The sequence below is a fragment of the Oncorhynchus gorbuscha genome, linkage group LG05, assembly GCF_021184085.1.
Source record: "Oncorhynchus gorbuscha isolate QuinsamMale2020 ecotype Even-year linkage group LG05, OgorEven_v1.0, whole genome shotgun sequence".
Lineage (NCBI taxonomy): Eukaryota > Metazoa > Chordata > Actinopteri > Salmoniformes > Salmonidae > Oncorhynchus > Oncorhynchus gorbuscha.
In genome coordinates this window covers 80492203-80504332 of record NC_060177.1, presented here as the reverse complement: position 1 = coordinate 80504332, position 12130 = coordinate 80492203, and the positions used below count along the sequence as shown (strand labels likewise).

General features: G+C 40.6%; 1 protein-coding gene across 1 annotated transcript in view; it reads left to right on the top strand.

The window, feature by feature from the left end:
- Positions 1-2550: 2550 nt before the first annotated feature.
- The window catches only part of LOC124036563 (growth hormone receptor-like), a 103595-nt gene continuing 94015 nt past the window's right edge, over positions 2551-12130 (top strand). Inside the window, exon 1 of the mRNA XM_046351283.1 lies at positions 2551-2866. The gene's annotated coding sequence lies outside the window, so the exon portion shown is untranslated. The remainder of the gene's footprint in view (positions 2867-12130) is intronic.

Genomic DNA, 12130 nt, shown 5'->3' with positions numbered 1-12130 from the left:
AGCACCTTGGATAGTACAGAAACTGGTTACCAGACAGATGAATGCATGCAAAATACAACAAGGCAGAATCCAACCAGACAACCAAATGCCTAGATTGTTAAATTAATAGGGAAAATGTATTTGAAATCATTGCTACATGAGAATTAAATGGAGGGGGGGGCGTTCCAATAAAGACTGCAGTATAATTTGTAGTTTCCATAAAGTTTAACATAAAGTTGTATATGACTGAATTGGCACATTTCACTGTTTTTGCCTGGTATAGATACAGTACATACCATTCCACCTATTCCCCTCCAGTCATTACCACATCCCTTTCTCTACAGTTAAGGTGACACCAATCTACTGTGATGTGCAGGGTTAAAAAACAATCAGTTCTTCAATGGGGTCTATGTGCAAAGAAGTGAAGAGGCGTGGCGTGGCGTACGCACATGGGACCCCGCGTCACCTTCACCTTCACTGACAGCTGAAATTCAGGGACCACAAACAGCTCCACATCCCTCCAGTGGGACCTCCACATGAGCCTGAACAACCGTTTTGACATCTTTTAAATCAATCCTGCAATCGTAGAGATCAGGCTACGAATCAGAAAACATTTTTCATTTCAACCACACCTGAAACAAAAATACAAATCATCATAGGCGATCTATGTCATCATTCATCTGCAATTTCGAGATGATCTATGATTTTTACCTCATCATTTAGTTCAGCAGATATCTTTCTGAAGGACAATTTCTACCAAGAGAACCTGCAAAGATGACATACACCAAAGCATTACATTCCAGCAGTAATTGCTGGTAAGATTTAGGCAAATTGGAGATTGATTCATGGTTTAGACTCAGAAGTAAGAAATGAAAACTGCCTAGTTGCTAAACATGTCCCACACACTATTGCAAATAGCAATCACCTAAAAGAGGCAATGTGTTGTTCAACCAACAACAAAGCGGGGCACCCCACCACTGTTTTGATAAACAGCTGAGGGATGGGGCTGGAGAAATGTAACCAATCTCAAACTCATAGACAGAGATTCAAAATGGCCGTTTTAACCGTATTTTGAGGCGGTACAGTGTTTGTTGTTTGCTTTTACATTGTTTACAAACAATGGAGTAAAACAAGCTTATTGCCCCTTTAATTAGGCCTATCATAACAGACAGCCTTCATCATACCCTCCTGAGTGGCGCAGCGTCTAAGGCACTGTATCTCAGTACTAGAGGGGTCACTACAGACTCTGTTTCGATTCCAGGCTGCATCACAACTGGCTGTGATTGGGAGTGATTGGGAGTCCCATAGGGTGGCACACAATCGGGCCTGCGTCATCTGGGTTAGGGTTTGGCTGGGGTAGGCCGTCATTGTAATTTGTTCTTAATAAATCCTCTACAGGATCGGTGGGTCCCCTACGGGACGGTTGAGCTAACGAAGGTTAATGTGATTAGCATGAGGTAGTAAGCAACAAGAACATTTCCCAGGACATAGACATACTGGTAGAACGCTTAAATTATTGTTAATCTAACTGCACTGTCCAATTTACAATAGCATTACAGTGAGAGAATACCATGCTATTGTTTGTGGAGACTGCACAGTTATGAACTTGAAAATGTATTAATAAACCAATTAGGCACATTTGGGCAGTCTGATAAAACATTTTGAACAGAAATGCAATGGTTAATTGGATCAGTCTAAAACTTTGCACACACACTGCTGCCATCTAGTGGCCAAAATCTAAATTGCGCCTGGGCTGGAATAATATATTATGGCCTTTCTCTTGCATGTTTTTTCTTTGTATTATCTTTTACCATATCTAATGTGTTATATTCTCCTACATTAATTTAACATTTTCACAAACTTCAAAGTGTTTCCTTCAAATAGTATCAAGAATATGCATATCCTTGCTTCAGGTCCTGAGCTCCAGGTAGTTAGATTTGGATATGTCATTTTAGGCGAAAATTGAAAGAAAGGGTTGGATCCTTAAATTTACTGACTTGCCTAGTGAAATAAAGGTTCAATAAAAAATATGTTAATTGCAAATAGCCTAATCAGATCGAGGCAAATAGAAGCTTGCAATAAAAATGTAAAAGAAATGTTCTCTTGACTCTTCCACAGCAGCTTGAATTGAGTCTGATGACAGGAATTTAGGATGCAATTGAAAGGCTAACATTCAATTCATAGGCATTAACATAACATTTCACATTTACAAAACAACCTGCTTGTTAATCACTTCCATACGTATTTATTTTATTGAACCTTTATTTAACTTTCAGAAAAAAATATTATTTACAATGACGGCCAACACCGGCCAAACCCGGACGACGATGGGCCAATTGTGCGCCACCCTATGGGACTCCCAATCACGAACGTTTCCACTTAATTTCAATTAAATAAAAATTAAGCTACTAAAATTTAAGCTACTAATAGACGTTGAATTGACGTCTGTGCCCAGTGGGAAATGTATTTCACCCTCTTGATTTCAGTAAGGAGTTTGGTAAATATTTTCCGGACGGGGGCGCGTATTTATGTGCTTGACTGATGCAAGAGCCCGGAGCAGTGAAAGGGACACTGTCCCTTTCCGAATCCCTCTGTCGCACTTGATCCCAGTCGAAATAATCTAACGATAGGGACGGGTCAACTTGGTCAAATAGAGGAATCAATCAAAAAGAATCGCTGTTAGTAGTGCTTACTCATAGCTTGAAGTATGGTAAAGTGAACATTGGGATATTCTTGGATTTTTTTCTTTACATCGACCGTTGAGGGGGTAGGCTACTCGTGGAGTTAAAAGGCGGACCACTTGTGTTTTCCCTGGTTCTGTCAGATGAACAAGTCGTAAGAAGTCGATACCACTCGCGCATTTTTCCAGCTGACATCTTTGTGTTAGGTGAGTGTGTTTATAGAATAAAATGATTCATTCAATTGTCTGCCTATTATAAACATGTATTTGATTTCATTTGAGATGTCCTCTCAATGCTTTTTGGGATGCAACTCGCACACTGAAACTGGCAAAAAGTTTTGACAAATCGCTATTCAACATAATTACCATCGTGTTGCTACATTTGTCGGTGTTCAATTCTATTCTATTATATTATGTTTCAATATTAGCTGTTTTTTTTATTTTTGCGGAAACCCTCAAGTGAACTAGTTATTTTATTATTTTTTAATGATCTGCTATCTTAAGCGATTTATTACGTGCAGTGCACATTTCTGCGATGTTAATATTTGGTAGTTTTTGGCGTGGCAGATGTCTTCTGATTGAGGTGGTTAAGGTGTTTCGTTTTCCAAAGGAGTTCAGAAGTTGTAAGAAGTTCACACCTCTGGAATTCCCTTTTCAAACACTATTTAGTGCATCATTATATCGGTATACTATGCATGCTTGAATAGTTAAAGATTCTCAGGACAGACGTCAATGCTTCATAGCTCCATTCGTTCGCTATTGATTTTGCAGGGCTGCTACTCCTGTTGACAGTGTGTGAATGAATGATAGCCTAGCCCTAGTGTAAACCTGCAATGACTCAAAACTCCAATCTGAAGTATGGCACTAAGCTAGAACTGCATTCCCATTCGAAATGCATGGAGTGACCTATTGCATGCAATACATACTGAAATCCATGTCATAATTGTATCTTTGAACCCTAATTTGCCTATGTATTGGTCACTCAAAGGATTTTTTAAATGAGAAATTGGATGACAGTACAATAGGCCACTAAATCCATTTCAGTCAAAAATTATTAGGATTTTACATTAAACAGGCTACAGGCTATTCAATGGTTGTTATGAATGAATACAATATTCCCTGGCCTTTATTTATACACCTTTTGGGTGCAAAAACCCACTGTTGTGGGCGCATCTACAACCGGAAAGTGATCAATGGTCTATTGTCTGATCTAGGGGTGACCACATTTAGTTGACTGGTCAATTGTTTGGTTGATAGGCTATTGGTCATCAATATTGTTTTTAGTCAAGCAGCGGAAAGCACAGTTGAAGCTGTAAGTTTACATACACCTTAGCCAAATACATTTAAACTCAGTTTTTCACAATTCTTGACATTTAATCAGAGTAAACATTCCCTTTCTTAGGTCAGTTAGGATCACCACTTTATTTGAAGAATGTGAAATGTCAGAATAACAGTAGAGAATAATTTATTTCAGCTTTTATTTCTTTCATCACATTCCCAGTGGGTCAGAAGTTTACATACACCAATTAATATTTGGTAGCCTTCCACAAGCTTCCCACAATAAGTTGGGTGAATTTTGGCCCATTCCTCTTGACAGAGCTGGTGAAACTGAGTCAGGTTTGTTGGCCTCCTTGCTCGCACACGCTTTTTCAGTTCTGCCCACAAATTGTATATAGGATTGAGGTCAGGGTTTGTGATGGCCACTCCAGTAACTTGACTTTGTTGTCCTTAAGCCATTTTGCCACAACTTTGGAAGTATGCTTGGGGTCATTGTCCATTTGGAAGACCCATTTGCGACCAAGCTTTAACTGATGTCTTGAGATGTTGCTTCAATATATCCACATAATTTTCCTACCTCATGAGACCATCTATTTTGTGACGTGCACCATTCCCTCCTGCAGCAATGCACCCCCACAACATGATGCTGCCACCCCATTGCTTCACGGTTGGGATGGTGTTCTTGCAAGCCTCTCCCTTTTTCTTCCAAACATATCAATGGTCATTATGGTCAACCAGTTCTATTTTTGTTTCATCAGAATCTTTGTCCACACGTGCAGTTGCAAACCGCAGTCTGGCTTTTTTTATGGCGGTTTTGGAGCAGTAGCTTCTTCCTTGCTGAGCGGCCTTTCAGGTTATGTCTATAACAGTTTCAACTGTTCTGCCTGCGGCTATGGAATCCTGACCTGTTCACCGGAGGTGCTACCTGTCCCAGACCTGCTGTTTTCAACTCTCTAGAGACAGCAGGAGTGGTAGAGATACTCTTAATGATCGGCTATGAAAAGCCAACTGACATTTACTCCTGAGGTGCTGACTTGCTGCACCCTCGACAACTACTGTGATTATTATTATTTGACCATGCTGGTCATTTATGAACATTTGAACATCTTGGCCATGTTCTGTTATAATCTCCACCCGTCACAGCCAGAAGAGGACTGGCCACCCCCCATAGCCTGGTTCCTCTCTAGGTTTCTTCCTAGGTTTTGGCCTTTCTAGGGAGTTTTCCCTAGCCACCGTGCATCTACACCTGCATTGCTTGCTGTTTGGGGTTTTAGGCTTGATTTCTGTACAGCACTTTGAAATCCAGCATCTTCACAAGGTCCTTTGCTGTTGTTCTGGGATTGAGTTGCACTTTTCGCACCAAAGTACGTTCATCTCTAGGAGACAGAACACGTCTCCTTCCTGAGCGGTATGACTGCTGTGTGGTCCCATGGTGTTTATGCTTGCGTACTATTGTTTGTACAGATGAACGTGGTACCTTCAGGCGTTTGGAAATTGCTCCCAAGGATGAACCAGACTTGTGGAGGTCTAAAATCTTTGTCTGATTTCTTTAGATTTTCCCATGATGTCAAGCAAAGAGGCACTGTTTGAAAGTAGGCCTTGAAATACATCCACATGTACACCTCCATCTGTCTCAAATGATGTAAATTAGCCTATCAGAAGCTTCTAAAGCCATGTCTTCATTTTCTGGAATTTTCCAAGCTATTTAAAGGCACAGTCAACTTAGTGTACATGAACTTCTGACCCACTAGAATTGTGATGCAGTGAATTATAAGTGAAATAATCTGTCTGGAAACAGTTGTTGGAAAAATTACTTGCGTCATGCACAAAGTAGATGTCCTAACCGACTTGCCAAAACTATAGTTTGTTAACCTGTCAGGTTAATCAGTTGGGAGGCTGCAGGGATGGCACACCATTTACCGTTAATTCCCATAATTGCTAATCTACAATGTTTGTGTGGTTATGCTCATTTCTGTTAATGCATTCCAAATGTTATTATTACAGTTTCACCGTTGTCATTGTAGGAGAGGACAAGTGGTTTTCAGAGCACACAGCCTAGGTTACACTTGCGAGAAACAAGTTTTGCTTTATTTTATTCCATTTAAGAGTTCTCAATTGAGTCATCGTCTTTTGTTTGGAGCGCTCCAGTCAATGTTGAGTAAGGACACACACTTGAGTACGCATATTGAAGTTGGACTGGTCTACCTGACCTGCGTGCAAATGTAGGCCTCTGAATGTCCCCATTGGAGATCTGATACTATTTCTGATTGTCTTCATTCACCATCACTGTGGCGCTTCTCAAAGTCTTTTTTTCTTTGCCTTTAAACACCCAGGCTAATACAATAGTTGATACAACGTTTCAAGTCCCTTGCAGACAGGCCATGAGTAGCCAATGTGATTTAAATAAATAAAAACAATTTTTTAAAGCATCAGACAAGCTCAACATATAGTTGATTTTATTCAAACAGGTTGTGTCTATATATGGAAAAATACACGTTATAATTGTCAACCAATCGATTGGTTGACTCCGATTATTTTTAGTCGGTGACATCCCTAGTCTGATCTATTCCTAATGGTTGGGAATGGAATGGTGATGTAACATCATCTCAATCCTCCTGATTCCTGTCTTGTTGCCCTATTATGGGCTGGGCGATATGGACAAAATATCATGTCACAGTATTTTTCAATGTTTTTGACAGTAGGTTGCTATAGAGGTATTTGACGGTATTTCATGTATCTGAATGATAAAAGTCTAAATATGCTTTATGAGTAGTACATGACCCTAGGATGGCAGTAAATTCATTATTATTTTCTCTATTCTGATTGTTTTATACTCAACCAAATTGGGACAAAACTGACAGTGTATTTCAACATAACACTTTGGGGAGCCATAAAACAAATGGAGACCCATTCATTTTCAATGGAGGGAAGTGAAGTAGGCAGTTGGGCAATAGCATGGGCGAGGGTCATGGCTAGAAGGGATCCAGCTTTTGTCAAAATAACATTAAAAGTGTTGTTTTTTGCATTTTAGCAAACCCTAACCCTTTTCCTAACATTAACCTAATTATCCTAACCTGCTACATTAATTATCCAAACCTGCTGTGTAAGGTCTCCTAACCTGCTACAAAAAGTCAAATCTTGACAAATTTGACAAAAGCTGGATGACTTCTAGCCATGACTATGGGCGAGGGAGCATGAAGAGGGCGGGACCAAAGGTGGGGAAAGCTGAACTTTGTGCAAATACTCCCACGATATCACAATGCTATTGATCAATCAAAGCTCACTTTAGCGTCAAGCCCCTACTGGATTGGCAGTTGATACCTAGCGCTACTTAGCCTGCTTGCAAGTTTGCTAGCACCCACATAGAGTGGCTATCTAAATGAATGTGTTATGTGAAGATTTTGTGAAGTAGTCCAATTTATTTATATTTTATTTAGCGCTGTTTCAAAATGTTATATTATTCCCCATGCTGATTCAAGGTACGAAAAATTGACATGACTAAAAAAAGTGCGACCACTGGCTGAGAGATACTGTGCATCAGATGTTTTAAATGGGTTGTTTGGAGAGCCGAGAATCGGGCTACTTCCGTTATCTCTGTTATTCTATGGAGTGTAGGTCTAGTACATGGTGATACACTATTCTAAATTAGGTACAGGGTGAGCAGAGATGAGTTGAAGAGAATGTCGTTTTACAGACATCATACTTTGTTTCCCCCTGTATATTATACTTCATCAACATGTCTGTGCTTAGTGCAGCGGGCAGTGATAGGGACCCTTTATAAATAAGTATAGTGAACAGCATTGGACTTTAGAAGCTGCCTCTGTAATGCAGGCTGATTGGCATACGGTATGTGATGTACCTTATGTTGCTGAAAACAAGAGTATTATAGACGAGGACAGAAGTGGGCCGTTAAATCTACCTTCAACAAGTCAAGCTCTATATAACCCTTTAATACACACACGCGCAGACACACACGCTCAAATCTCAGGCTGCAGTGATGGGCCAATCACTCCCAGTGTGGTGTGGGAACAGCAGTAAGAATTGAGAGGAGAGGAGAGTGGTCCTCAGGATACAGAGTGGGTTGAAAAGGGCTTTTCATTTATTATAATCTAGTGGTATCCAACATGCGAGGGGATCCAATCCGGAACGTGTGGTTTGGGTGACTAATAAAAAATAGATATTAAATTTTTAGGTGGGGACGAATTCAATATACTTAAATTACTAAAACCAAATGGAAACTGTGTATAAATTGGAATGGACCTACAGTCACAGTTTCTTGACCGTGTCCAGCTTGCTAATAATCACAAAATGAAAGATGGACAGTCAGGAAGCACCAAAACAAAATATTACTTTTTTTTCAAATTTTGATTGTGAGGAAATATATATATATATTTTTTTTTTTTTATTTCACCTTTATTTAACCAGGTTGGCCAGTCGAGAACAAGTTCTCATTTGCAACTGCGACCTGGCCAAGATAAAGCATAGCAATTCGACACATACAACCACACAGAGTTACACATGGAATAAACTAAATATACCGTCAATAACAGTAGAATAAAAGAAAACAAAAAGTCTATGTACAGTGAGTGCAAATGAGGTAAGATAAGGGAGTTAACCTGTTACTCCAACCCCCTACTTTTTCGAACATTCTGTTAAAAATCTCGCAACATTTCAGCGCCCTGCTACTCATGCCAGGAATATAGTATATGCATATGATTAGTATGTGTGGATAGAAAACACACAGACGTGTATATAACTGGTTAAATCACGGCTGTGACTATAACAGAACGTGCGTTTCATCGAAAAGCGCAGGAAAATTTGATCACTGAAAATGGGAAAATATATCCATGCGCCACTAGAACCCATTGTTGAATGTGATCCACATTAAATGAGGCAGAGGTTGCAATACCTACAGCTTCCACACGATGTCAACAGTCTTGTCATTTGCCTACGATTTGTTTCTTGGTGAAATGGACACAAGGCAGCGCCTTTCTTCCAGTCTCCGACCGGATATTTTGGTTGAGATTTACCCGGACATTATTTCCAGACGTACAGCTATAGAATATATATCGCCTCATGATCAATTTGATCGCTTATTAACGTTTACTAATACCTAAAGTTGCATTACAAAAGTATTTCGAAGTGTTTTGTGAAAGTTTATCGTCAAGTTTTTTAATTAAAAAAATGACGTTACGTTATAAAACGCTATTTTTTTTCCTTGATCACACAGTCTTCATAGATTGATATCTAGGCTATATATGGACCGATTTAATCGAAAAAAGACCAAATAGTGATGTTTATGGGACATCTAGGAGTGCCAACAAAGAAGATGGTCAAAGGTAATGAATGTTTTATATTTTATTTGTGCATTTTGTGTAGCGCCGACTATGCTAATTATTTTGTTTACGTCCCCTGCGGGTCTTTTGGGGTGTTACATGCTATCAGATAATAGCTTCTCATGCTTTCGCCGAAAAGCATTTAAAAAATCTGACTTGTTGCCTGGATTCACAACGAGTGTAGCTTTAATTCAGTACCCTGCATGTGTATTTTAATGAACGTTTGAGTTTTAACGAGTGCTATTAGCATTTAGCGTAGCGCATTTGCATTTCCAGATGTCTAGATGGGACGCCTGCGTGTCAGGTAGGAGCAAGAGGTTAAGGCAAGAAATAGGCCATGGTGGCGAAGTAATTACAATATAGCAATTAAACACTGGAATGATAGATGTGCAGAAGATCAATGTGCAAGTAGAGATACTGGGGTGCAAAGGAGCAAGATAAATAAATAAATACCGTATGGGGATGAGGTAGGTAGGTAGATAGATGGGCTGTTTACAGATGGGCTATGTACAGGTGCAGTGATCTGTGAGCTGCTCTGACAGCTGGTGCTTAAAGCTAGTGCGGGAGATATGAGTCTCCAGCTTCAGATTTTTTCAGTTCGTTCCAGTCATTGGCAGCAGAGAACTGGAAGGAAAGACGACCAAAGGAGGAATTGGCTTTGGTGGTGACGAGTGAGATATACCTGCTGGAGCTCGTGCTACGAGTGGATGCTGGTATGGTGACCAGTGAGCTGAGATAAGGAGTGGCTTTACCTAGCAGAGACTTGTAGATAACCTGTAGCCAGTGGGTTTGGCAACTAGTATGAAGCGAGGGCCAGCCAATGAGAGCGTACAGGTCGCAATGGTGACTAGTGTATGGGGCTTTGGTGACAAAATGGATGGCACTGTGATAGACTACATCCAGTTTGTTGAGTAGAGTGTTGGATGTTATTTTATAGATGACATCACCGAAGTCGAGGATCGGTAGGATGGTCAGTTTTACGAGGGTATATTTGGCAGCATGAGTGAAGTATGCTTTGTTGCATTATAGGAAGCCAATTCTAAATTGAATGTTGGATTGGGGATGCTTAATGTGAGTCTGGAAGGAGAGTTTACAGTCTAACCAGACACCTAGGTATTTGTAGTTGTAACAAATATTCAGTGCAGGCCTCCGGACCTCATTGAACATCGAATGCGGCCCCTGGGGAATATTTGTTTGACACTGTTATAAACACTTTAAATGTGGCTTGGTTGGATCTCTAACCTAACAATGCCATTTAGAGAGGTTTGAAGAGGTGAAAAAAACAAGTTTAAAGTCACATTTTATGTAGGTGGTGGGTGTTGTATTTGATTTAATCTTTATGTTGCTAGGTAAGTGACTTAAGAACAAATTCTTATTTTACATTGACTGCCTACCCCAGCCAAACCCTCCCCTAACCTGGACGACGCTGGGCCAATTGTGCGCTGCTCTAAGGGACTCCCAATCACAGCCAGTTGTGATACAGCCCAGGATCGAACCAGGGTCTGTAGTGACACATCTAGCACTGAAATGCAGTGCCTTACACTGCTGTGCCACTCGCACTCATGTCTGATTTGATTGTATTGTAATACACACAGCACACATGACAGAAATATTACGCACAGGGCCCTCATACTGGAACCGGGCCTGTCTTACTTTCACCAAAATGAGTTAGACCCAGCCTACTATGTTATGTAACATCCACACATTTTTTTTCAGTAATCTGCTGCCTTGGCTAGGGTTTCTAGAACACAATGCGAAGATCGGTGAGACGTTATAAAGATGTGTTTCAGGTAGAAGAATGAACATAGCAGCTATTCACACGCAAAACTAAGGACGGAATTCCACGCAGCAGACATTTTCCATGCCGCGGCTCATTTCAAAGATGTGCAGAGATTCGGTATCAAATGGATTACTCTCTATTCTCACTCTCACACATATGAAAATTGGAAACGTACACAAGCACCATATTCTACCAGTTGCTGTCCGTCACACTCACACATACAAACATACATCCACTTGCCTTCCCATAGCAAGGCTTGGAGATGTTTGTACTGATCCCCTTCCAGACTCACTGTGCTGACTGGGAGATTTCCAATCCTCTGAAATAAGAGCAGGAGACATGAGCACCATCCAAAGAGCAGGCCTGCATGCCTTTACGCGCACACACATGCACACACATGCACACACATGCACACACATGCACACACATGCACACCCACAGCACTTCCCACTCAGGCCTTGCCTACTGGCACAAAAGAGAGACTAGTATATAATCCAAGCACCACCATCTGATTTGAAAGTGAATATATTTGTATATAACACTGGAAAGCAGGAGGACACCATATAGTCAACCTATCCCTGCCCTGGTCTGAAGTAGGGATACGACAAATGGACAATTTTGGTTAACGTTTAAACGGTTTGTTTTTTAAAATCAATCCGTTAAAACAGTAAGAAAAAACCCATACAATTCCACCTCAATTCAGAATGCAGAATAATGGTCCTATTAGATATCTATGACCTCTAGGGCTGGGCAATGGAGCTCTATCTACCACAACCTTTTACAGACATAGAACACAGCTACAGTAACACGTCGACCGCAACAATTGATAACTTTTCAGACAATTAGAAGCGTCTGTACCTTATCAGACAGTAGAATTCCGCTCCGGTATAGACTGTTCTTTATAGAGGGCTTGCAGTTGCGTCACAAATCACCTAGCAACCACACCAGGCGCCATGTTGGATGACCAAACTCAGTCTGTTGGAAGTCCTCTAATCGTCCACATGGCTGGCTGCCTTTTGCAACCAATGGAAACTTCATTTTTCTCAGAACCTAGAAAATGGAGGCAGTGGGAGAACC